The 25,850-nt window shown below is 40.3% G+C and overlaps 1 protein-coding gene and 1 long non-coding RNA gene across 10 annotated transcripts in view; one reads left to right on the top strand and one right to left on the bottom strand.

Annotated features, from left to right (window-relative positions):
- Positions 1-25,850, bottom strand: part of LOC140730341 (uncharacterized) — a 137,542-nt gene that overhangs the window by 38,370 nt on the left and 73,322 nt on the right. For 3 of the 4 annotated variants that reach the window (XR_012099561.1, XR_012099562.1, XR_012099563.1), the window contains exons 1-3: positions 19,032-19,272; positions 17,963-18,126; positions 3,098-3,297 (exon numbers count right to left, since the gene is read on the bottom strand). This is a non-coding gene — a long non-coding RNA (uncharacterized lncRNA). Of the gene's footprint in view, positions 1-3,097; positions 3,298-17,962; positions 18,127-19,031; positions 19,273-25,850 lie in introns of those variants that run through there. The other variant, XR_012099564.1, reaches the window with a different exon arrangement.
- Positions 19,598-25,850, top strand: part of LOC140730340 (forkhead box protein N2-like) — a 63,184-nt gene continuing 56,931 nt past the window's right edge. The window contains exons 1-3 of one of the 6 annotated variants that reach the window (XM_073050622.1): positions 19,598-19,754; positions 20,944-21,088; positions 23,033-23,074. The gene's annotated coding sequence lies outside the window, so the exon portion shown is untranslated. Of the gene's footprint in view, positions 19,755-19,807; positions 19,930-20,943; positions 21,094-23,032; positions 23,109-25,850 lie in introns of those variants that run through there. The other 5 variants (XM_073050624.1, XM_073050625.1, XM_073050623.1 and 2 more) reach the window with 5 other exon arrangements.

Below are 25,850 nucleotides of genomic sequence, written 5' to 3'. Positions count from 1 at the left end.
AAGGACAGGTGGTGCGGCAACGTCCAGCTGACTGGTGTATTGCGCAGAAATGGGGCCAGACCCATCCTTCGTAACCAGGGAGACAGGGGCACATAGTGGTAACTTGGTGCCCACATATTTGGGTTCCACACACAACCTGATGCAGCCACAGACGAAGCTGGACATCAGATTGAGGGCAATGTTTTTGCCCCCATTGTCCAGGGACTTGTGCATGGTGACCTGTCTGATCCGCTCCATCTTTGATCCTCAGATGAACCTGAAGACAGCTCAGGTGATTTCTGAACTGCAGGAGCAGGGGATGGGCCACACTTGCGCCAAGTACAGCAGCACTGAAAGCACCTCACACCTGATGACCAGGTTCTTGTCTGTTATCGATAGGGAGCCCAGTTTCTGCTTTACCTTGGCAGTCTGCTCCAGCCAGTTCTCATTGCTTGCCAGAACCAGATCCCCAACACCTTCACGTAATCAGACCTGATGGTAAAGGGGACACTGGATCGGTCAGGCCAGTAGCCGAAGAGCATGGCTTCGCTCTTCGTGCAGTTGACCCTGGCCCCTGATGCCAGTTCAAACAGGTCGCAGATGCTAATCAAACTGTGAACTGACCTTGGATCAGAGCAGAAGATGGTGACGTCGTCCATGTACAGGGAGGTTTTCACTTGGGACCCTCCAGTGCTTGGCAGCGTCACCCTCTTATGCCCTCATCCTTCTTGATGGCTTCAGCAAAGGGTTCTATGCAACATACAAACAAGACAAGGGAGAGAAGGCAGCCTGACTCCAGACTTGATAGGGAAGCTATCTGTTTCCCACCCATTGACCTGGACTGCACTACACATGTCTGTGTAGAGCAGTTTGATCCAATTCCTGATTCCCTCTCCAAATCCCATCCTTCATTCTAGCAAGCAAGCAGCATTATTGTAGACTCATCACACCCTGGATATCACCTGTTCCAATTCCTTCCTTCTGGTAGGCGCTTTAGATCACTGTATGCCAGGACAAATAGGTACAAGAACAGTTTCTTTCCGTATGCCATCAGTCTTACGAACACTTGAATTTTAGTCCATTATAAATCAAGTCCACCTGTACATTCAATGAGGTGGACCTCATTGTATATAGTTTATGATTATTTGCACTATTGTTTTTGTTTGCTTTTAATTCTGTACAGAGAGAGCTCAGGGAAACCGGCATCAAATTCCCTGTATGTGTCCTCATACTTGGCTATTATAAAGGATTCTGATTCTGATTCTTCATGTATGTGTGTGATAACCTGTTGAAGGCTTTCTCCTGATCCAATCTGACCAGGCAGGCGTCCACCCCTGTCCTGCACGTAGGTGATAGTGTCCCTCAGCAGCGCAAGGCTGTCCGAGATCTTCCGGCCCAGTACAGCACAGGTTTGGTCCTGGTGGATCAGCTGTCCTAGAGCAGACTTGATCCTGTTGGCGATAGCCTTGGACATGATCTTGTAGTCCACATTCAGGAGTAATATGGGCCTCCAATTTTTAATGTCATCCCTTTCGCCCTTCTGCTTGTAGATGAGGGTGATGATGCCCTTCCTCATGGATTCCGACATGCTGCCGGCTAGAAGCATAGTGTTGTACATTTCCAGCAGGTCTGGACCCATCTAGTTCCACAGAGCCGAATTCAACTCAACCAGTAAGCCGTCACTTCCGGGAGTCTTACTCAATTGAAAGGAACAGATGGAGCCTGTCAGCTCGTCCAGGGTCAGTGGCTGGTCCAGACTCTCCTGCTTGATGTCGTCTAAGTCCTGCGTGATAGACGACAGAAAGTTGTGGGAGGCTGTGGTGCCTGTGGCCTTTGTCATACTGACTGGCATAGAAGGACCTACAGATCCTCAATATGTCTGTCTGCGAGGACATGACTGAGCCGTTCTCTTCCTTAACCTTGTGGATCACAGAGCTCCCTCTGTGGACCTTTTGGAAGAAGCAGCGTGAGCTCGTCTCGTCCTGTTCCACTGTTTGGACCCTTGATCGGAAGATGATCTTGGAGGATTCGGTGGCAAAGTGCTGGGCTTGCCGGCTCTTCACCTCTCGTAATTCCTCCCTGACATCCACCCCCTTCAACTGCAGAAGCAGAAATCGCTGCAACTCTGTCTGGAGTTTACACAGTTCCCTCTGCCCCTGCTTTGGTTTCAGAATCCCCTTGAAGATGAGGAACCTCTTTATGTTACTGATATCTTATATGGGCTATATGGGCTACTGTATATGACTGTTGGTAGAGTGTTTTGCACCTTGGCCCCAGAGTAACACTGTTCGTTTGTGGCAGCACTTCATCAACCTAGAAACTTTCCTTTACACAGTAGTGGGTGCTAGAGACAAATGAAATAGAAATAACAGGAAGATGTGAAACACACCCAACAACTAAGAGTCAAAGCCCCATCCTCTTCACCTTTGATCATCCAGTAAGTGAGGGGTGGGGCAGGAAGAGAGGAGGATATCCTAGTTAACCTGCTTCTGGGGCTGGCTAAGGTTGCCAACCTAGGGTCCAGGAGACTGGCAGCAAACGGTCCTGACTGCCTAGCAATGTTAAGGAGGTATGTTATGTGCCCAGTTAGCTGTCAAAAAAGAACAAGCGACATCCTCGGCTAACACGGAAGTGTTGTGGGACCATTGGACACCATGGGAGTTGAATACCATGAGGAGGATGGGAATGTGTTAGTTTAGTATATATTAGTTATAATTTGCCTGGTCTTTTGATTTGTAAAATGATTGTACATTAGTATAGTGATTGGAATTTCATAAAAAAAACTAAGAGACAATTGCTATACTAACTTCAAAGTATCATTAGTCGTCAGCTTGTAGTTTTAATTGACATTTAACACCTCTATTGTAAATGCGATTGATCTTGAAAGTAAGGAATTCAAACATACAATTTACCAAATTGTCAATATCCGTAACTGACAACCAAATTCTGTACAAAAATATCAGGCTATGCTGACAGGGACCATGCTGTTCTCCTTGTGCATATGTAAATGATATGTATTTGAGTAGTAAGAATGCATATGCTCCTTGCCCAGTTATTTTATTATCAGTGACAACAGTTGTGATGCTCTACACAAATGCATGTGAGAAATGGCACTTACAGAAACTTGTAGTGGAGTTCACTTTCTTTGTACAAACCGGTGATTCATTAGTGCAGAAGAAGCAAGAATTATATAGATCCATAAAATTCACTGCCGCATCACACTGAGATAAACAGCACCCACAGCTTTCAGCACTTATTTTGCACTTTCTGTGAAATATAGTCATTGGGCAAATTTTCAGCTCTCATCCAAAATTGTACCTGCAGAAAAGAAAAGCACCTATCATTAGAACATAGAACAGTACAACTGTCCACTTTATCTGTGCCACATTTCATCTTGTACGCCACTACCAAGTCACCTCTCAACCTCCATCCCTCCAAAGAGAGAAGTCCTAGCTTATTCACCCTATCCTTACAAGACATGCTTTCTAATTCAGGCATCAGCCTGGTGAATATCCTCTGCACCCTCTTAGATCCTTTCTGTAATGAGGTGGCCAGAACTGAAATTCATCTAAGGTAGCAACTGTATGCTTATGACAATTGAATAACTATGATACAAATTCAATGCTTTTAAAACCTCCAACCACAAAATAAACAGAATTGATACCCTCATTCTTGTTTGGATGACTTTCTATTTCTACTTCCCTTGGTTTCTGCTGCATATTGCCTGTGCCCGAGATGCATGTTCATGTTCCAATGATGCTGCAGTACTGGCCATCACAAGGCTTCTGGCAGCAGCAGAGTGCAAGTCTTCTCAATTTCTCCAAAGGGCTCTTCTCGATTGCATAGCTAAGATTCAGAACACTGCACTGCAAACACAGTCATGGAGCTTACAGCTCAGAAACAGGAGAAGCAGGGCACTAAGGAATGTTATGGAACTGAGGAACCTGGGAGTACAAATGCACAGTTTGATGTAAGTGACCAGGCAAGTAGACAGGGTGGTGAAGAAGGCATTTAACATGCTGGTCTTCTTTGGTCAGGTCACCGAGATTGGGAGTAGGGACATTATGTTGCAGTTATACAAATTGTTGCAGTGTTGATTATCCTGTTAGAAAAAAGACATTGTCAAACTGAAGAGGGTGTAGAAAAGATTTACGAGGGTGCTGCCTGGACAAGAGGGACTAAGTTATAGGAAGGTGTCAGTCATGCTGGATTTTTATTCCTTGGAGCACAGGACAATGAGGGGTGATCTCATAGAAGTTATAAAATCATTAGTGCTATGGATATGGTGGATGGTCATAGCCTTTCCCCCAAGGTTGGGGAGTCCAAAAACTAGAGGGCACAGATACAAGATATGAAGGGAGAGATTTAAGAGACCTGATAAGTAACTTCTTTAGACAGAGAGTAATGAGTATTTGGAATGAGCTGCCTGCCAGAGGAATTAGTTAAGGCAGGTATAATCGAAACATTCAAGAAGTTTTTGGATAGGTACAGTACTTAAGATTCAAAAGCTTTGGAGGGTTATGGGCTGAGTGCAGGCAACTGGGACTTTCAGGGAGGATGTCATGACCAGCATGGGTCGGTTGGGTTAAAGGAACTTTTTCTCTACTGTGCAGCTTTATGACCATAGCAGCACACATAACTCAGTAAGAGTTACTCAGCAGGCCACACGACATCTATGTAAAAGAGTAAACAGTTGACATTTTGGGCTGAGAGCCTTCATCAGGACTGGAAAGAAAGCTGAGAAATCAGTGTAACAAGGTGGGGTAGGTTAGGAAGAAGTACAAGGTGGTAGGTGATAAGTGAAACAGGGAGAAGGGGAGGGGATGAAGTAAAGAGCTGGGAAGTTGATTGGTAAAAAAGATAAAGAGATGGAGGAGGGGGAATCTGATAGGAGAGGATCTGACAAGCTCAATGACCATGGTGCCCATCTATACTAAACCCACTTGCTTACATTAATTCCATCCTCCTTTGTACCTTGCTTATTCATGACCTGTCCAGATTGCTCTTAACTGTTCCTACCATCTCCTCTGACAGCTCAATCCAGTTATCTACAGTATATCCATATAATGGGAACCAGACACCAGCTATCTATGCCCCTCATTATTTTATGTCTTCTCAGCCTCCTTTGTTTCAGCAAAAACAGTCCCAGCCTATCCAATCTCTCCTTCTAATTCAAGCCTGCAGCATCCTTGTGGATCTTTGCTACACCCTCTCCAGCTTAATCACATCTTTCCTACAGTACAGTGACCAGAACTGTACACAACACTCCAAAGTGTGGCTTAACAACAACATAAGGTTCAAATCTTGCACTAAATGAATTGATCAATGAAAGCAGGTCAATCATATGCCTTCCTCACCATTTCCAGGGAACCAAACCTCCCTGCTCAACAACTTTCCTCAGGACCCTGCTATTTATCGTGTATATTCTGCCATTGATTTAACTTTCCAAATCCATATGAAAGGTCTGACTCGAAACATCAATGGTATGTTTCCCTCCAGGGATAATCAGATCCACTGAGTTCCTCCAGCTTCTTGTTTGTTGCTTCAGATTCTTGCATCTGCAGACTCTTATTTCTCCATTTCTACATTGAGAATGAATTAATTGTTTTCTTCAGAAAGATGGTTGCTTCCAATTTACAAAGAAGGATTTACATTACAAAGAAGAGATTGAGTTGTTTGGGACTGTACTAGCTGGAATTCAGAAGAATGAGAGGAGATCTTATAGAATCATATGTAATTATGAAAAGGTTAGATACGATAGAAAGTTGTTTCCACTGGTAGGTGAGACTAGAACTAGGGGACATAGCCTCAAGATTCGTTGGAGTAGATTTAGGATGGAGGTGAGGAGGAACTGCTTTTCCCCAGAGAATGATGAATCTGTGGAATTCTCTGCCCAATGAAGCAGTGGAGGCTACCTCAGTAAATATATTTAGAACAGGATTGGATAGATTTTTGCATAGTAGGAGAATTAAGGTTTATGGGGAAAAGGCAGGTAGGTGGAGATGAGTCCATGGTCAGATCAGCCATGATTTTGTTGAATGGTGGAGCAGGCTCGATGGGCCAGATGGTCTACTCCTCCTCCTATTTCTTATGTAAAATTAAAAAAGGGATTTTAAAAGATCTGTACAACTCGTGTACAGAATTTAATGTTCATAATAAGAAAGTAAGTGAGTTGAATGTTACAATGTTCCATAAACAACTGCAGATTTTTATGCTACCAGTTCGCTTGTCATGTCCTCAGTCATCAAGACTGATAAAATCCAGGCGATATACTGTACTTGCAGCTTGTATATCAACTGGGCAGTATTTCTAACACATTATGAAATTATTGGACTGCAGTGGTTTATGGGTAAATACATAACCTATGGAACAATAGAGGTAGTTTAGTACTTGGTTTAGTCCAAGACCTGTGCTGAACTAACTGAGAACAAGAGTGATTTGATGTGGAATTCAAGCCTTTAAAGGTGGTGGATGAAACAAAATCAGTGCCTCATAAAAGTAGTGGAAATAGGGAATGACCAGGATAACAAATCAGAAATCCTTGCTCTACTGACAGCGGATATGCCTCATAACAGACTTTTGCATTTTAAAAACTAACATTTTTTCCAATCCTTACTTAAAAAAATAATTTTATACCTTAATTTTGTACTGGTTAAATCTCAAAAATTTAGATTGGAAGTCAGAACCCAACTTTCCCAGTTTGTGTGGCTCACACAGGTAGAGATAAAGTCAGAATCAGTATTAGAATCAGGTTTATTATCACTGGCATGTGACGTGAAATTTGTTAACTTAGCAGCAGCAGTTCAATGCAATACATAATATAGAAGAAAAAAACAAAATAAAATAATAAATAAATTACAGTATACGTATATTGAATAGATTAAAAATCATGCAAAAAACATAAATTATATTTAAAAAAAACTGAGGTAGTGTTCAAGGGTTCAATGTCCATTTATCTGATGGCAGAGGGGAAGAAGCCTTTCCTGATTCACTGAGTGTGTGCCTTCAGGCTTCTGTACCTCCTACCTGATGATAACAGTGAGAAAAGGGCATGCCCTGGGTACTGGAGGTCCTTAATAACGGATGCTGCCTTTAGTCATAAAACATTACAGCATAGAAACAAGCCCTTCAGCCCATCTATTCAGTGCCAAACCATTAATCAGCCTCAACCCATTGACCTGCACCTGTGCCATAGCCCTCCATACCCCTACCATCTGTGTACCTATCTAAGTTTTTCTTAAATGGCAAAATTTACCCTGCATCCACCACTTCCACTGGCAGCTCATTCCATACACTCACTACCCTCAGAACAAAGAAGTTTCCCCTCATGTTTCCCTTTAAACATTTCACCTTTCATCCTTAACCCATTACCTCTAGTTGTAGTCACACCCAACCTCAGTTGGAAAGGCCTGCATGCATTTACCCTATCTATACCCCTTATAATTGTGTATACAGTACCTCTATTAAATCTTCCCTTAATCTTCTACGTTCTAAGGAATAAAGATCCAAGCTATTCAACCTCTCCCTATAACTCAGGTCCTCAAATCCCAGCAACATCATTATAAGTTTTCTCTGCACTCTCTCAATCTTATTTATATCTTTTCTGTAGGGAGGTGACCAAAACTACACACAATACTTCAAATTAGGCCTCACCAACATCTTATACAATTTCAACACAGCATCCCAACTCCAAAACTCAATACATTGATTTATGAAGGCCAATATGCCAAATATACCCTACCCTGGTCAGTCCTCCTAAAGTGCAACAAGTTTGCATTAAATTCCATCTGCCATTTTTCAGCCCATTTTCCAACTAATAAAACATTATGATCACTAGATCCAAAGTGTTACCCCACACAAACTTCTGTCACCTGCCCTGCCTCACTCCCTAATAGGAGATCTGGTATCACACTTTTACCATCCAACCCTTTTATTGCACGGGAGTCCCAGGCAATATGTGGAACACATATGTGGAATATGTAACACTGAGCGTCATAGGAAGTCATTCCTACCTGTGGCCATCAAACTTTACAACTCCTCCCTCAGAGTGTCAGACACCCTGAGCCAATAGGCTGGCCCTGGACTTATTTTCACTTGGCAAGATTAACTTATTATTATTTAATTATTTATGGTTTTATATTGCTATATTTCTTCACTATTCTTGGTTGGTGCGGCTGTAACGAAACCCAATTTCCCCCGGGATCAATAAAGTATGTCTGTCTGTCTGTCTGTCTGAAAGTTAAAATCACCTACTTGTAACGGAATGTGATCTCGCTACAAATTTCCTCCTCTAAATCTCGCAGACTTCTGGGTGGTCTATAATATCCCATTAACATGGTCGTACCTTTCTTATTCCTCATTTCTACCCAGACAGCCTCACCAGACGAGCTCTCCAGTCTGTCCTGACTGAGCACTGCCTTGACATATTCCCTGCCTAGTAATGCCATTCCTCCCCCTTTAGCCCCTCCCACTCTATCACATTTAAACAATTAAACCCCGGAACACTGAGTTGCCAATCCTGCCTCTTCTACAACCAAATCTCAGTAAAGACTACAATATCATAATTCCATGAGCTGATCCATGCCCTAACCTCATACACCTTTCCACAATACTCCTTGAATTGAAATATATGCAGTTCAGAACATTAGTCGCACCATGCTCAACCATTTGATTGCAGACCTTGTATGTAAGGCTTAAGAACACCTTTCTCCACAACCACTCCATTACCTGTTCTGACACTCTGGTTTCCATCTCCCTGCCACTCTAGTTTACCCCTCTCCCCACCCCTGCAGTGCAGCACAGCAAACCTTCCTGCTGGGATATTAGTCCCACTCTTGTTCAGGTGCAAACTATCTCTTGTGTACAGGTTCCATCTTCCCTGATTCAATGATCCAAAAATCTGATGCATCTCCCCCTCCCCTTCCAGTACCAACTCCTTAGCCATGTTTTGACTGCATGATCTTCATATTTCTGGCCTCACTAGCACGTGGCATGGGTCCCAATCCTGAGATCACAGCCCTGGACATCATGGCCTTTAACTTAGCACCCAATTCCCTGAATTCATTTTACAGGAACTTGTTATTCATCCTATCCATGTCATTGGTACTGACATGGAACACGATCTCTGCATGCTCAATCTCCAATTTAAGAATACCATGGACGTGATCCAAGATGTCCTTGACCCTGGCACCCAGGAGACAACAAGCCATCTGGGAATCTCACTGTCATCAACAGAATCTCCTTTCTGTCCTCCAAAGCAACAAATCCCCTATCACTACAGTTCATGTTTTTCTCCCCCTCCCTGCTAAGCTGCAGATCCAGACTCAGTGCCAGAGACCTACTTACTGCTGTTGCTCCTTGGTAGGTCGTTCCTTGCCAGAGGAATACAAAGTGATTGAGGGGAACAGCCACAGGAGTATTGTGTACTGGCTGTCTATTCCCTTTCCCTCTCCTGACAGTCACCCAGGCACCTGCCTCCTAAAATGTAGGGGTGACTAGCTCCCTGAAAGCTCCTATCTGTTATCTCTTCATTCTCCCGTATGAGTTATCAGAGAGACTGGAGGTCTCCCAAAGTTCCCACATCTCACACAAGGAACATACCAGTAACTCTGGACCTATTCTCAGAATACTAGCTATGTATTAACATGTTTTTTTTAAAAACTTACTGGAATCTTACCTGGAGCTTGCCCAAGCCTGTTCTCACTTAAGCCTGCTGAGCCAAAATGTCAGACCACTCTAACACTGCCCCACTCACACAATGGCTGCTCCACTTATACCTCCTTTCTTTTTATTGGCTTGAATAATGACTCACTCCTGACCAGACATGCAGTTTTCAAATGGCTCCCACCCTGCAAGATGTTGCTCTATCACTTGCTACTTCAAACAGTGACTCAATTCCGATGAGACTTGCAGTTTTCAAATGGCTCCCACCCTGCAAGGTGTTGCTCTCACTCGCCCCTAGTTATTATTTATTTATCAACACAGTGCGGAGTAGGCTCTTCAGGCCATGCTGCCCCAGCAACCCAACGAGCACGATTAACCCGAACCTAATCATGGGACAATTTTCAATAACCAATTAACCCCCCGGTACGTCTTTGGACTGTGGGAGGAAACCAGAGAGCTCAGAGAAAATCCATGCAGAGACTCCTTACAGAACAGTGTCAGAATTGAACTCTTGAACGCCCTGAGCTGTAATAGCACCACAATAACCGCTATGCTACTGTGGCACTCATGATTAGCTGAGAGCCAAAACACACAGTTTATTTACTAGCTATTTATCATTCTTTATGATGCACTACAGGCTGCAGTTGCTCAAGTTGCCAAGGCTGCAAGGGCTTTCAGGTTAATGGTCGGTCTGAAGAAAACAATGATCCTCCATCAGAAGCCGCCTTGTGGCTAACCCACCTCGGATCGCCATTGACAACCACCCTCTCACCACGGTGGAGCAATTCACAAACCTGGACAGCGTCATCTCCAACACTAAGATAGTAAGGGACTTTGACAATCGAATTGCCAGAGTCAGCAGTGCCTCCAGAAATGTGTGCGGAAGAACCACCAGCAGCATCTGTCCACAAAAAGCCAGATGTACAGGGCTGTCGTCATCACAACACGGGTCCAAAGTGAAACTGGGTCTTGTAGCGAAAGCAAATCCGGTTGTTTGAGCGTTTCCATCAGCTCTCCCTCTGCTCCACATTGGTATCGGCTGGCAGGTGTCTTGTGTTCATGTCGACAACAACAAAGCCCTGGAGAAGCTCAAGCAGCTCTGCAGGTCAGGCCATGTGTCTCACACGGACAACTCCAGGTTACTGAAAGCCCTATTCTACAGAGAACTCTTGCAGGGCAAGAGAGATCATGGTGCCCCGTGCAAGAGGTACAAAGACCAACCTAAGCAGCAGCTCTCTCGGACAAATATCAACAAGTGGCAGCAGTTGGCTTGTCACAGAGACTGCTGGAGAATGCTGATCCATAGAGCAGCTAAGAATTTTGGGGAATCCAGAAGAGCAAATGCTGAAGAGAGGAGGAGGTGCAGGAAGGATCCAAGCACCTGCATCCCAGCTGTTCCCGTGCCCCTACTGCTCCAGAGTCTGCAGATCCAGAATTGGCCTCTGCAGTTACCAATGATCGTGCCATCGCTTCTGAGGACTCTTCTTCCCTCCTGATGTTCACAAGCGAAGAACCAGTCACCATGATACGATTAATTACCTCCAACAACTGTAAGCACTACCCAAAGCTATTCATCATTTTGCCAAGAGATTTCCAAATTGCTACGTAATTAAAACTTACTGCAATGTCTACGCAGTTATGTTTTTGCTTTTGTAAATTAATTCACCCCTTAAGTGTTTTTATTTTTGTTGCTGGTAAATATGAAAAAAAGTGAACCTGACAATGAAGCTTACCCTCATGAAGTAAGCCACATATGTTGTGAGGAAAAAGTTTTAACAAGACAAATTTATCAGATGGTAATGTGTTTTTCACTAGCTTCTAGGCAACTTGATATTGTTAACTTTTTGTCTAATGGATATTTTGTATGTGTAGGTTTATCTCAAAGATGGAGCACCTCTGCCTAGAAGATAGGAAAATGATTGCATGAAAAACACGATTATTAATATCCCATTTAACTGCAAAGACATCTGATTAAAGTTGCATAATTTAGTTGTTGCTACATTGGGCACCTGAAGACACTAGTGTAGTGATTACATAAATTCAGCCACACAAATGCTTTGAGTATTATCACCTATTTTAGAACAAAGAACAGTACAGAATGGGAACAGGCCCTCAGGCCTATCACACCACTGCTGATCAAAATGCTAACCCATCTAATCCCACCTGTCTGTACATGGTCTTTATCACTCTGTTATCTGTTGTTGCATTCCAGGCATTAACATGGTTAAAAAAAAACTTCCCTTGTAAATCTCTTTCAAACGTTCTCCCTCTCAAAACTGTTTTACATTTCTATTCTTGAAGAAGGACTCTTATCTACTCTCTCTTCTTCTCATGCTTCTATTATATCCCCACTCAATCACTGACACTCCAGCAAAAATGTCCAAGTTTGTTCCATCTCCCCTTATACACTTCAATCCAGGCACCATCCCGGTGAACATGCTCTGCATCCTTTCCAAAGCCTCAGTGTCCTTCCTGTATTGCAGATGATACACCAAATCAGCCAAACCAAAGTTTAATTAAACTACAACATGACTTCAAATTTTATACTCAATGATCCAACCAATGAAGTAAAGCAGACCATACACCTTCTTAACTAACCTATCCGTTTATGTTACCAATTTCAGGGGGTTATGTATTTGCACCCAAAATCCCTCTTTACATCAAAGCTTCTCAAGGGTCCTGCCATTTACTGTATTCTTGCCTTTTCCACTAAACCCCCAAAATGCAATATCTTACATTTGTTTGGATTAAACTCCATCTGCCATTTCTTCACCTAAATTTCAAATTAATTTATATTCTGCTGTATCCTTTGACAACATTCTTTGCTGTATTCAACTTCACCAATTTTTGTGCCATTCTAAACTTACTAATCAGACGACTTACATTTTCACCCAGAACCAGAAATCACGAATAGTAGAAGTCTGCGCATTGATCCCTGCAGAATACCATAGGTCACAGACCTCCAATCAGAGAAAAAACCCTCCCCGTCTTCTATAACCAGGCTTATTTTGTATCCAATTTACTAACTTGCCACGTGACTTCATCTTCTGGACCAATCTATTGTCCAATGCTTTACCATGTTGTCCACATAGACAATATCCATAACCCTACCATCAATGATATTTGTGACCTTCTCAAAAAAATCAGTCTCAGTTGTGAAACAGAACCTGCCCCATACAAAGCTGATTTTCACTGAGAAATTCACGCTTTTCCAAATGCGACTACTGTAAACCCTGTCCCTAAGAAACTACACCAATTTCTGTATCACTGACGTTAAGTTTAATTTCCTAGGTTTGTCCCTGTTGTCCGTAAGCAAGGGAACAACATTTGCTATTCTCCAGTCTTCAAACAAATCAAAATCTAACTAGATTACTACTTTCAAATGTATTCAAATAGTAAATAGTCAAAAATCTCATCAACCTACTGATAAATAACAAAGCAGTTAGATCTGTGCTGTTATTTGTGTGCCTGGCTGGCTAATCTGTGGGTTTAAGGCCATCAAAAAGCAGATTCCACTAGCTTTTGTGGTGCTTGGACAATGTGTGTCTCACAAAGCTGCTTTCACTGATCTTACCATGAACTTGTCAGATAATCTTCAAAAGAAGATACTGAAAATTAAAATTACAGGTTGCACTTCATTTTGGTAATTGATTTAAAATTTGTCTAACCTATGTATTTATAACAAACAGGTGAGTGATAACTGGACCTTCAGCTCAAGGGTATCATTTTCAGGTCAGTTCATAATTTTGCTCAAGTAACAAGCAAAATAAATCTCATCCTTGCTACAAAGAGCTGTTTAATAACAGTTGTCTTGTCAATAAATACTAAATTTGGAAACATCAAAACACATAAATTATGTTGAATAAGTACTCAAACCCAGTTGCTCTGGATTAATCCCATTTCTGTGGTAGGGAGCATTTAAATTAAACAAATATGTGCATTACAATACGTTTCCACTCGATTAAAAATTATATCATTAGCTATAGTGTAAATTGTTAACATAAGGAGGTTCAGCATTTCTTGTAGAATTGGTAAACACACTACCCTTCCACCTTTGCTAAATGGTTCGGCTTAATGGAAGAAATGCTCTTCTTCTCTGTCATTAAAAAATGTGACTTCATACAAATTTGAATTTAGAAAGTGCCCACTACAAGATACTGTAGCAACATCATGCACAGGGAATTTAAAAACCATTTTCTGGAGATTACAGTTAAATCATAGTATATGTGAACTGATTCCACAACCTACAGACCACTTTCAAAGACTCTTTACAATACATGCTCTGGGCAATTTTTTTTGTTTGCAGTTAGTCTTGTATAGTACCTTGTAAAATTTAATTTATTTATTTTTTCCCCATAAACATCTGCTAGAAAGTAAATCTCAAGTTGATATATGGTAACATATACATACTTTGATAATACATATAATTTGAATTTTGATGCGTAGAATTCTTTTGCATCAGGCTAATTCACACTGATCCTGACAATGGCGAAAATAAATAAAAGCAAGAAATGCAAAGCAGGTCAAGTGGCATTGATGAAAAGAGAAACAGTTAAAGTTGTAGGTCCAGGATCCTTTTCTCAGACCAGTTTAAGACTGAAAACAAGTTGGCTTTAGATAGCAGAAATGATGGGGTAGAGATGGGTAAGACCAGATAGCCCAGTATTAAATAGCAGTTAAAATCAGATTAAACTTCCTTGTCCGTGTAATGTATTGGAAATGGTTAAGGCTGTGGGACTTGCCCAGCAAGCACACTATACTAAAAAAAAGACCCAATATAATGAATGGCAAAAACATCCACTTCCAATATAGACAAAGAAGCAAGTTACCTGAAGTTAGAGAATTTGATTAAAGCCTTCCTGAACTATGACTTGCCCTTTACCTGTTGGATTAGATCCCTTGATCGCATCCCATCTATTTCCATACCTCCACTCTCAAGTCTCTGCTGTACCAAGCACAACTTCCGGTCCTTTCCTTTCATCCCACCTGCCTCCACATTCAATACATCATCCTTTGCAATTTCTACCAACTTCTGTAAGGTTCCACCACAAGACATGGTGGAGGGATCATTCCCTTCACAATTTCCTGATTGCCATTCTATCAGTCTCCTACTCCCTGTAGAGTGGTGACTAGAGTTGTACATAATACTCCAAGTGTGGCTTGGAACCAATATTTCATATAACTACAACACAATGTCCCAATTCTCACACTGAGTGCCTCAGCCTATGAGGGCAAGCATCAAAATGCCTTCTTCATCGCCCTATCCACTTGTGTTGCCACTTTCAGGGAAGAATGAACTAGCATCATAACGTCTCTCTGTATATCAACACTCCTAAGGTCTCTGCATTTATTGTCTACTTCCTGCTAGAATTTGACACCCTAAAATGCATTTCCTCACAATTGAATGGATTTACTTTCATCTGCCACCACTGCCCAACTTTACCGCTGAAATTGTACTGTACCCTTAGATCACCTTCTTTTCTGTTTATGACTTCATCACTATGACAAACCATCTTCCCCTTCCACCCAAGTAAAAGTCCTAACATCTATCCCTGTGCTGCAGTCAGAAAGACAATCCTCACCGACTGCCCTCAGTTTCCTATCACCAAGCAAAATATTATGCAAAGAAATTTAATCTGATTTTAACTGCAGCTTAACTGTCACATTGTCAAGTCTCAGCCTATCAGAAACATTCACCGTGTTCTAAGCATTCCTCCTCATTCTTCTCTACTCCCTAATACTAATTTTTCTCTCCCTCTTCCACAGTTTTGTTAACAACATGTTAACAATTTCCATTTGCACAGATGCTGCTAGACTTGAAGAGTTTCCAGTATAATCTGTTTTTATTTCAGATTTTCAAAATCTGTAACTTTCCTTTAGTGATAAAAGATGTTTTTGTTAACATTTCCCCTGATGTTTTCCCTTAGGATATCCATAAGAAACTGTGCAAATACCTAAAAATAAAATTACTAATTAAATACCAGTATCACTAATTAAATTTGTTTTAAATTGACAATTGTTAGGAAGGGGGGGGTTAATAATAGTGGTCATGACTCTAAAACCAGCCATTGAAATAATATCAAATTTATAGAGCCACAGAGCCAGAGCATGGAAATGTGGTTCTTTGGCCCACAGAGCATAACCTGACCATCAAACACCTACTTACATTAATCCCATTTTTATTTTCCCTCATTCCCATTCACTCACCTAAACACTTGACACACTTATAATGGCCAGTTAACCACCCACATCTTTTGGATGTGGAAGAAAATGGGACCATCTGGGGAAACCTATGCAGTCACAGTAAGGATATGGTGTATAAGTTCTTCGTAGATAGCACCAAAGATTAATTGGACCCAGGTGGCTGGAGCTGTGGAGGTGCAGTGCTACAAGGTGTGCCACCCCTAAATTATTTGTCTGTGCCTATATGCTTGTCTGTAGAACCCCGCAGCATAAGAGGAGTTTAAAAAATTAGTGTGGATTCCAGGCAGCTTTTCAATGGAACCTAGGGAGGAAAATGCTAATATGCTTTGGCATGATTGAAAGATTTCACCAGTTAGTTAGATTCTTGAAATGGCATAGTACCCACAGACCCTGGTTCATCTGCAAGTCTCCACATTTAAAGTCAAAAGAAATTTATTTTATATTTTGCTGAAATTATGTTCAATGGTACAAAGAACAATGTGAAAATGACTCTAGAACTCAGAATAAAAAAGAAAAAACACAACTCTGGCAGCACTGGAGCCCTTTTTTCAAAGGCATGGAATATAACCTATTAAATCATTTTCTCAAGTTCTTTTTAACGATGATGAGATTATCTACCTATAACATCCTTTCAGATAATGAATACCATCTCTCTCCCAAAGACGTTAATTCCTTCCACTTTATTTAAGTCTGTCACAATTTTACACACCTCAGCCTCCTCTGTTCCAGTTACAACAGACCAAGCTGATACAAATTTAAATGTCTGAAAGTTATTTATATTCCGGTGAGATCCTTAAGAACCTCCTTTCCAGTATTATTACATTTCTCCTACAATGTTTCATCAGGCATAGTGAATTTCATTTGCTATACCATGGAATTCAACAAATCACTTAAAATCATATAAATATAATTGCAAAGGAAGCACGACAGTGCCTCTACATCTTCAGTAGTCTGCCGAGATTCAACATGTCATCAAAAACCTTGGGAAACTTCTATAGATGCGTGGCCGAATGTGTGCTGACCGGCTGCGTTACGGCCAGGTATTTGAACACCAATTCCTTTGAGTGGAAAATCCTATAGGAGGTAATGGATTTGGTCCAGTACATAATGGGTAAAACCTTCCTATCTATTGAGCACATCCACATGAAATGTTGTCGTAGAAAAGCAGCATCCATTATCAAAGATCTTCACCACCCAGGCCATGCTCTTTTCTCTCAGGTGCCATCAGGTAGAAGGTACAGGTGCCTCATGATTCATGCCACCAGGTTCAAGAACCTCAACCATCAGGCTCTTGAACAAAAAGGGATAACTACACTTTCTCCTTCTGATGTTACCATAACCGATGGTCTCATTTTAAGGACTCTTTATCTTGTTATTTCATGCTCCTTTTTATTGGTATTTATTTATGTTTGCATTTGCACAGATTGTTGTCTATTAATCCTGCTTACAGTTACTGTTATATAGTATGCCCACAGATAAAGAATCTCAGGGTTGTATGTGATGACACGTATGCACTCTGATAATAAATTGAACTTTGAAATCTGAACAGAAAAATGGAAGTGAAATTAACTACAAGAGTGAAAAAGTAAAGTGGTTTCATTTTTGGAGCACCATTTTATTAACAAGCTGACTCTTAAATGAACTAGACTATATATACTACTAGTGTCTGACTTCAGCCTGACTGCAAACATTGTAAAATAAAGCTCATTCTATTTCTGTTTAGAGATGTGCATTGTATCAGGCTGTCAGTGAAATGAGAATGAAGCAGATTTATAAGCAATTAAAGCTACAGGCCTTCTGCACTCCTTGTAAAATACAGAATCCCACACACTAAGCAGCTCAATAGATCATGATCAGAATTTGAAATAACTGACCACAGAATGTGCATTCATTCAGCATTGTATAGGACATAAAAATAAATCAATACAATTTTATTAAAACACTTAAGCAAATTCTAAACCTCATGTGGAATGAGATTATGAGAGTAATTGCAGCATTTTTCACTTATAGTGCTCTTTGGGAAGACTTGAGGTTCACACGCTGGTGGGGCAAATCTCAATTCCTGATGGCCATCTTATGAATACATAGTTCAGCAGTTTGACCGTCTGAGGCTCACCTCCAATGTTACCATAAAATGATGGCAGAGATGGAAACTGCTCATCCTGCATCTGTGCAATCTGAAAGCACTTTCCAATTAGTCCCATTCTCCTCCTTTCTCCAGAACATTGTCATTTTCTTGTCTGTGGTTAGCTCCTGGGATTCAGCTATGAAAAATGATACCTGCATGACAGAACAGAGAGCTATCAATATATCAGTATAACTCTGTTAATTTCAAACAAAGATGAAATATACAACAAAAAGCAGGAAAAATTAAAGCGAGTTTGCATTTATAAATGCTATTATTTTGAAATTTGAATACTTTAGTACTATTTGAAAACTTGCAATCATGATCATAAACTAAATTATAAATTCAATGTAAGGTGTGTTTAAACCATGGGGGTATAAAGCAGATGGCAGCATAAATACCACCTGTTATACATCCAAGCCTATTTTTTCTTTTAATCAACACAGATATAACAGGACAAGGATAAATTGCGGCCCAGTCTGTTATCTTAAGTTATCAAAAATTGAGCTGTGGTAAAAGTTATCAAAATTAATGCATTATTTAATCATTATCATTTTGCTAGCAATGTGCAGAAATTGGTTGCCATTTTTCCTGGATTACAAAGTTCAAATTGAAAAACACTACGGAACATCCATAAATCTAAACATTGATGCATAAGTGCAAGACTTCTCCTTCCTGTTGGAAAATAAGCTGCAAATGTTTGAAATCTGAAATAAACTCAGAAAATGTTGGGGATACCAAGATCTTTCTACATTTACATTGTGATTTTATTAATAATGATGGAAAGGGAACTGTCAATTTGTGCCACTTCATAATTCACATTTATACGATGTAATTATAAATACACATATGCGTTTGTAGTATTTCGTTCTGATCAATTTTGCTGTTTCACAGGTCCTCCAACTCTGATCTTTCACACTTTCAAATATTAATCACTGGACATGTTAACAGGAATTGGTTCCCTACCCCTCCAAAATGACTCGGAGATTTATTATGTCTATTAGCAAGACCAGTTAACTTAGCTACATGGTACTTGCTGTCTCTATAAACACGTACTCACATGGCAATATCCCCAGGGAGCAATCTTCCCGTGTGCCTTAAACCGTTGAGATGCATGAAAATACACCCTGATAGATTTTAAGTGATATTAATCGATAGGAACTCCCATTACACTCGATGCCTGTCGTAAAATGTAAAATTGAATATGCCACCCTATCCCAAATTACACAAGTCTCTTTAAAAGCCCTTAAGCGCATTACAGTTTCTGAATAACCAATTCGTCATCATCATTTCCACACAAAAAAAACCTTCAGGCTTTACCGCCAAAATGACGCGGAGGAACCCCGAGGCTACGTTATCATTGGTTGGCCTATCCTGCCAACTGCATTTCGGCTGATTACATTACCCTATTTCCACCAGTCGCTTTTTACATAGAAAAAAAAACTAAAAGATAATTGATGTTGAAAATGTTATTATTTATTGGTCAATACAAAATCGCACGCCTGCATCCCGCACGCCCCGTGCCTGAGGAGAAGGAACTGCCTTATTGGGATACAAAGCGACGGGTGCGGGGCCATCTGCCGCTGTCAGGGGAGGGGTTCCAGGCGGCGGCACGTTACCATGGCAACACCAGGGGATTTCGTGGCGTTCTTTGGAGTTTCTCTCGCTTTTTGGTTCGGATGAGAGGCAGCTGTTAGCGGAACACTCGGAAAACAAATAAAAATAAATTACTGGAAATACAAGTAGCAGTTCCCCGGGCTGCAGTGTTACATGCCGGAAGATCGTGAGTATACTTGTTGTTTTTTTCAGAATGTGGTTTTAAGTCTGTAATGAGCGAATGGAAGAGCAGTTAGCTTGTGAATATAATGAGAGCTGTGTCAGTCACCGGGGTTCCCTCGTGCTTCGAATGGTTTCTTTTTCTTTCGTTCGAAGAGAACGTTTCCCGGGAATCATGGATCGTAAGTTTTGCGACCGGGGCGCCTGCGTTCACACGTTTCACGTCGCGAGGCTGAGCTTGCACTTTGTATTCACATCGAAAATCTTCCTTATTTTTATGTAAATTATTATTAAAACGTGTGTGGTGGGTGGATTTTTGACTTCTTTCACCAGTCCCCATTTTACATTGCTTTCGTGTTTTTTTTAAAATTCGGGAATTATTTGCGTGTGAAGTTATTTGTAACGTAGCAAGCCTTTATAAAGAAAAACAATACAAACTTTAATATTTTTGTTTATATGAGAACGTCGTAAGCGTGCAAAAATTCGTTGCGTTTAGAAGCACGTAGCATTTTCCACTTTAGGGTTTCTGAGGTTTCAACTTTTAATCAGAAATCATTTTGTGCATATATTTAGAATATATGTTTTATGAATTAATTTGGTAGGGCAAGCGTTTTCATTAGTTGGAAACAAAAAGTAGATTTCACCATTTTAAAAATTGAGTTCAATAACGGGGGCCCAGAATTGTAGGCCTTGCCGAGAACGATAAGCCAACAACTGAGTTCTCGATCGTGTCAGTTTCCTGAATGAGATGTTGCAGCTTGTCGAGAGAGAGTGCTGAAAACTGACAGGTCCACGTGGTCGGATTGAGGAGACAGGAAGCGCCACCGCCCGGTCTCTCTGAGATGGCCCTCTTTTTCTCCCCTAAAAATACCCTAGGCTGGATCTTCGTCATTTCCGCGTATCTCGCCATCCAAAATCTATTGTGCCCAATCACAAACAGCTTGGCCAAACATCTACCGTGTGATCAATTCCTTTGCGGAGATTGTTTTGAACACTCTTGTTCTTTAGTACTTAGTAAATCTGTGAAACGTTCTCGTTCTGTGAAACACCGAATCATAAATAAGAAACAGAACAAAAAGAGGCACACAGCTCACCATGTCCTCACCATCAATTACCCATTTACATTAATCCCATTTTATTCTCCATATGTCCCCATCAATTTCCAATATTTACAAGATTTTCTGTTTTTATTTTAGATTTCCAGCACCTACAGATTTTTTTTGTTTTGATTTTCATTATCTACCAACCTGCACGTCTTTGGGATGTGGGAAGAAAGGAGAGCACCTGGAGGAAACCCAGTTACATGGAGAACATGCAAACTCCACACAGACAACACCCGAGGTCAGGTCTGAACCCGGGTCTTTTAGCGCTGCGAGGCAGCGATTTTACTAGCAGAGTCACAGTGCTGTCCCAAATATTAAAACTGTTATCACCCTGCCATCAATTTAATAAAATGATTGGTAAAATTGCATACACGCACAGGATTGACAACATAAAGTTTACATGCTAAAGTCAGTGTTATGATCATTAGGATTTTTCCACACTTTATTACTCCCAATTACAATAAATTAGGTCCTTGAGCAATGACTGCACTTCATTGTTTTTCAAATGATCTTTATGATAGGTGCTGGGAATCTGAAATATAAACAGTAACTGATGTTACACCTAACAAGTCAAAAACATATGAAACAAATAGAATTGGCATTTTCAGTCAATAGTTCACTTTCTTCTTTCCCTGACACTGGTTGAACTGCTGATAGTTTGTAGTACTTCCTGTTTTTATTTCTAGTGCTCACAATTAGTGTAAGATTTTATGGTAGTTAACAGTAGTACAAAGTTGGTTCTAAAAGTGCATCAGTGCCATGCTAGATCTAAGTATTTGCAGACATTTCAAAGTTCAAAATAAAATTGATTACCAGAGTACAAACATGTCACCACATTCCGTCCTGAAATTCTTTTTCTTGCGGGTATACTAAGCAAATCCATAGAACAGTAATTGTAAACAGGATTAATGACCAACAAACTATGCAAATATAAATACCAATAAATAAAAACGTGGAATAACAAGATAGAGTCCTTAACATGAGACCATTGATAATGGGAATGAGTGTAGTTCCAGTCATTTGGAATGGCTGGTCAGAGAGGCCAGTTGGATGTCCCTCAGCAGCCTGTTTAAGCACACATCAACACATGTAAAACACTGTATGCTAAGTCAGTAAATATGAGCACATGTTGCTGAGCCTTGACACTGGGGAAAGTGTGACAATATGCTGATTCCCAAATCCTGTTGCAAGAGATGTCATATAATCCCTTATATTCAATGGGAGAGATGGTATGGTAGTTCTGTGTTTCTGGGCTTTACAATTTGTATGAGTAAAATACTATAACGAATTTGCTTGAAGTTAATTTAGTGTCATTCAACACAAAAAGAACTCCATTTGGCTCACCATGCTTATGCTAAACATTTATTCCCCCCCATCTGCACTGGACCCATATGCTGTATTATTTAATGATTTGTCTAAATGCTTCTTAAAAACAGTACTTGTATCTAATTCCACCATCTCCTGTGGCAGTGCATTCAAGATGGTCAATGACCACTTTTTTTTTTAAGGAAAGACCCTCAACTCTTTAAAACTCCTTCCTGTCACATTAAACTGATACCTCTACCCTAGGGAGAAGGAGCTTGACTATCTACTCTATCTATGTATTGAATGATCTTATTTATTTCTATTAAATCTTACCTTGGCCTCCTTTGCCCAGCATTTCCAATCTCCCTAAAGTCCTCTTCCAAACAATATCTTGGCACATTTCTTACATGTTTTTAGAGGATGGAACCAAATTTCTTGGTGCAGGACATTCAGTAGTCTGAGAACAACTTCCCACATACTACACGTTTTTTTTAAACACCATGTCAAAAAAGCAATACAATCAGAAGAGTTCCAGGTTTTATTGTTCTCCCAAGTAATGTTGTTTAAGTTGCAATTTTGGTCACAATTAGCCCCTAACAAGGGAGGAGAAACACTATGTTCACAATGATAATCACTATTGAGAGGCTCCAGGAAACTACAGATAAGTGTTAGGTATAGCTGTTATGTTCCTTAGTCAGGTAGTCCTGGCTTATATTTCGTGCAAGGTGCTTGAAAGCAACCAGGCAAGAGAGATAATTACTTTAGAACAGAGAAAATTTATAACTATTCCAATGTTACATTGTAGACATGAAGCATTACACTTTAAAAAAAAATAAAACCACAATGTCTGATTTTTTTTTTCTTATTTTCATTATAGGTCCTGGATTGAAATGACTACCTTGTGCTGACATTGATCAAGTTAAGTTATATTGAATCAATTAGAATACATTTAGGTGAGTTTCAGAGGAATGCTGTTCTCGGCAGCTGTTTTGCTGCTCTGCCACTGTACCAACCTTGCAGCTGTTGTCACCATTGCTGGCTCCTCTGTGGTCAATGGTGTATGCTAGTTCATTGTTAGATTCCCGATACTCTAATAAAGTTCTTTACAGTAGTATGGATGTTTAACCAATTTCTCCTTAAAGGCAAAATGCGCATGGTGAGTAGTAGCAGCAAGATTGAAATTTGTGATGCCCAGTGGCTTATTGGTCACTAAATTGTACAGCTGTGGACTGCTGACCGATTCAGAGATCTGTGAAATTACAGTGCAGTTCTGTTTCATCAGGAAAAACAGATTTCTTAATATTCCTCGCAGGTGCATGTAAAACATCCCATGACACTTTTCAGTGAGAGGAATGGTTTTAATATTCTGACCAATACTTTGATATCAACTAACAAGGCAAAAAACCCCCAGCTATTTATCTTGCTGTGTTCAAAATGGCTGCTGCTTTTCCCATGTATCATAATGACTATGTTTTACAAGTACTGCTCGGCTATGAAGTGATTTTACAACAGCTGAGGTTGTGAAATGCTTTAAAGAATTTGTTTACTCCTTTGAATCACTTCTGTTACAGACAGAAAAAAATCAAGTAGTCTGTTGGCCTACGAAAGGATACAATGGTTGATCTGTTTGTCCTGACTGTGAACTTGGAGTATTTGGTAGAGATGACATTGGTGATATCTTTTCAGTGCCTTGAAATGCTTACTGTAAGTTGATTGGAACACAGAAATGCAGGGATTACTTCTACCTGGTGGACCACAACCTTAGTGCCCGGTCTGAGTTTGATCTTTTACTCAATGGATAATATCTGTGCTAATACTTTGAAGGCAATAGTGAATTTCAACTTGCGAATATGAGGTGTTTTTCCACCTTTTCAGGATCTAATGGTGAATTTTTATTGTTGAACAGCGATGTTGTTTTATTGGAATCAAAATCAGAATCGGGTTTAATATCACTGGTGGGTGTCATGGATTTATTATTTTGCACCCAGCAGTACATTTCAATATGTAATAATTAAAGTACTACAAATTATAATTTTTAAAAATAACGTAAATAAGTAGTCTGTTTACTGAAGTACCCATGGCAGTGACTGGATTTCAGCTGTAGTAGTCCCAAATTTTTGGTGATTTCCCATTGCAGCTGCAGGCAAAAGGGTCACCGCCTAGCGGCACCATTTTAGTCAAATTGGTTTGCGACCATTGTGTTGTAGATGTTGAGGGCAAGGCCCATCCAATCATATTCTTTGATGGCATGAAACTACAGTATGCACCTGTTTGGAATGCACATGGAAATAGGAAAACCCAGAGGAAACTTACGCAGTCACAGGGAAAGTGCGAAAACTCTACATGGCACCTGAGGTTGCAATTGATTGATATTTGTCCAATGGGAATTTTGTAGGGTTTGTGGATTTTGTGTTTTTGTGGTTCATACTATTAGTAGAAAATGTTTACAATTAAGTTCCCCACTTTTTCCAACTACCAGTAAGCAGACAGGTAAAAAGTGTATTTTATGTTCATAATAATTGGAATTTGTTTATTGTTGACATGAGGTACTGTGAAAAGGTCATCTTGCAAACTTTTCAAATTATTACACAGTGCACTGAGGTAGTACAAGGTAAATCAATAGAATGCAGAAAAAGTGTAGCAGATGCAGAGAAAGTATAGTACAGGCCAACAATGTAGTGCTATTTCATATAACAAGCTAGATGGTGACATCAAGAGTTCGTCTTTCAATTAAGAAGCCATCTATAATTTTTTATTGAATTACCCCTGTATAGAATACAGTTGATCTATTATTTGCCTTGTTCAAAAAGTGATCTGTTTTAAATTGAGTATCTCCTATGCAAAAAGTCATTCATACCTTCCTTCCAGGACCATTTTTGACGTGTTATTTAAGCATTATGGTTGGTGCTTAAATAATACCTGTTCTATCAGAGAAGGACGTCTTCCACTGTGCATTCTGTAATGTAAAACAGATTGCACTTTCTTAGACTTTAATATCATAGATCTTTTGAGTTTTTTTTAAACAGTTCTTCATTTTAAGATGAGAGAATTGATTTTAGTAAGTTTGCCATCTAGGGCAAAATGTGGTTGATTAGTCATAGGGATATATGGACCCCAAGACTGGGAATGTTTGGGGCCTATCTTGCACCACAGTGAACAATAATTGAAGGAATTATTCCCAGAAACTGCCCAGCTAACTCCTGGGATCACAAATCTTGAAATGAATCCAGGATTCTGGGGCCTAGTTGAGCGACCAGGGAACACAGATCCTGAGATTATTTCCAGCTTTTGGGCCAGACTAACCCAAACCAAAACTGAAGCGAAGTAAAGGAAATGGCTAAGAACCAAATTTTTTTTTTTAAAAAAGCTTATTAGCATTATGGAATTGCTAGCAGCTTTTATTTTTCCCTTGTTCATGTCAAGATACAAAATATGTGATAAAGAGAAGAACCAGAGGCTCTTTCCCATCAATTCCTACACTTGTTAATCAATTTTGCTGTCTTTCTCCCAACTCTGGCCAATTTCTAGGGAAGGATCATCAGCACTACCATTTTAGCAGCACACCATTCTACCCCAACATGCCTTGCCCATTTAAATGAGCGGTCACAGGTGAGGCCCATTTAAGTGAGCTGAAAGACTGTGGGGAAAATTGGAAAACCTTCTCTAATTCTACCACAGTGGCTGCAGAAACAATC

The sequence above is a fragment of the Hemitrygon akajei genome, chromosome 7, assembly GCF_048418815.1.
Source record: "Hemitrygon akajei chromosome 7, sHemAka1.3, whole genome shotgun sequence".
In the NCBI taxonomy this organism is placed as follows: domain Eukaryota; kingdom Metazoa; phylum Chordata; class Chondrichthyes; order Myliobatiformes; family Dasyatidae; genus Hemitrygon; species Hemitrygon akajei.
This window is presented reverse-complemented; position numbering and strand designations above follow the sequence as displayed.